Consider the following 1700-nt stretch of genomic DNA (forward strand, 5'->3'; position numbering starts at 1 on the left):
TCTGCGTACACAGCTGACACGTCACCGTTTGACTGTCCACTTTCTCTGGGTAACCGGTTCAGGTTGCATGGTACTGCTTCAACATATCCTCAGGGACAGGCACACAGAAAGGTTACTTACCAGTGATGGGAAGTCTTACAGACAAGTTGTCTTTAGGGAAATGTCTCTTCTTACCATGAATTCCCTTTTTTTTTCTCATGGGATTTGAATCAGCTGACACGTCACCGTTTGACTGTCCACTTTCTCTGGGTAACCGGTTCAGGTTGCATGGTACTGCTTCAACATATCCTCAGGGACAGGCACACAGAAAGGTTACTTACCAGTGATGGGAAGTCTTACAGACAAGTTGTCTTTAGGGAAATGTCTCTTCTTACCATGAATTCCCTTTTTTTTTCTCATGGGATTTGAATGTTTAGAAGAATGGGAGGAGTAGAGTTGGCTTCTCCTTTTGGGCTGCGTTCAAGCAAAGGTGGGAAGAGTCCCACAGTAAGCACCTTGCAAACAGGTATTCCTGAGGCAAAAAAGTCTCCGTTATTTAGTGCTTGACTGAAGTCTTGCATGTGTGGATAGCACATCTTAATCTCCAGTTGCTGATAACTTCCAGTTACCAGTAAGCGGCTTCACCTTGATGGAGTGTCACTTGTTGGTTTGGGGAGCCAGCAGGGACTGATGGAAGGGCGTTACTGATAAAACGATAACGAAGTAGAGTTGCCTGCTTGGCTGCTGGGACTGCAGCGAGAGCACAGGCCACAGGCAGCTCTAGAGCCTGGAGGCCTGCCCAGAAGGAGCTGCAGCCTCCCTGCCTCTCCTTTTGCCGGCCTACAGTGCCCACGCGGTTTGGGGGTTTGCTGTCGTGGCAGTTTGAACGGCTGGGTAAGGGGCAGCGAAGAACTCCACGTCAGGCGGGTGGCTGGGGATCCCAGGCTTGACTGAGGCTGCTGAGCAGTCAGTGCTTGCCCCCGGCCAGGCGCTGGGAGTTCATCTGCTGGAAAGCCTGCTGAGGCCTGACTGAAAGTCCCACAGAGCTGTGCCCTTCACACTGTTAGGCAGCTTTTTCCAGTAAGAGGGAGAAGGGGGATTATTGTTATCTATTTCATTCCAAGGCTGCTAATGGTCAGGAGAAATGACAATTCCTGGTTCTGTGCTGGGAGAGTCAGCTCAGGGTCTGATGGCTAATTCAGGTGTCACTTTTATGTAATTGTATTGAGCTAGTTTTGTCAATAATACTATTTTTACCGTATATTAATCAATACATATTTTGTTAAACATGTTACAGGCTGATACAGGAACATAAGCTGCAGTAAAATAGTTCAGACATTTACAAAGCAGGGCCCTGTGAATACCACACGTTGAAGGTGAGTTTTACTTACACCTTGCTGTTTAGTAGAGCTTATCACCAGCTGACCCTGAGAAGCAGCTGAGCATTTATGGTGATAGGTGGAAGCTTTGTCCTAAAACATCTTGCTTCAGCTTGAGACCCTGTGGAAGGGCATGATTTTATCTTATTTAACTTTTTAAGTTCATTGTGTCCGCCCACACACCTACACCCACAGGTGCCAAGGCATATGTGTCCAAGCAGTCTGGTCAGGGCTATGTGCTACAGAGGACAGGAGCAATGGCTGCTGAGTCGTCCCTATGTACTGCTTGGTTCGTGATGGCAAGGTGGCTTTTGGAAAGGTCTTTTATACCCATTGGGACTC

Source organism: Cariama cristata, unplaced genomic scaffold (assembly GCF_000690535.1).
Source record: "Cariama cristata isolate BGI_N322 unplaced genomic scaffold, ASM69053v1 scaffold9919, whole genome shotgun sequence".
Taxonomy (NCBI): Eukaryota; Metazoa; Chordata; class Aves; order Cariamiformes; family Cariamidae; genus Cariama; species Cariama cristata.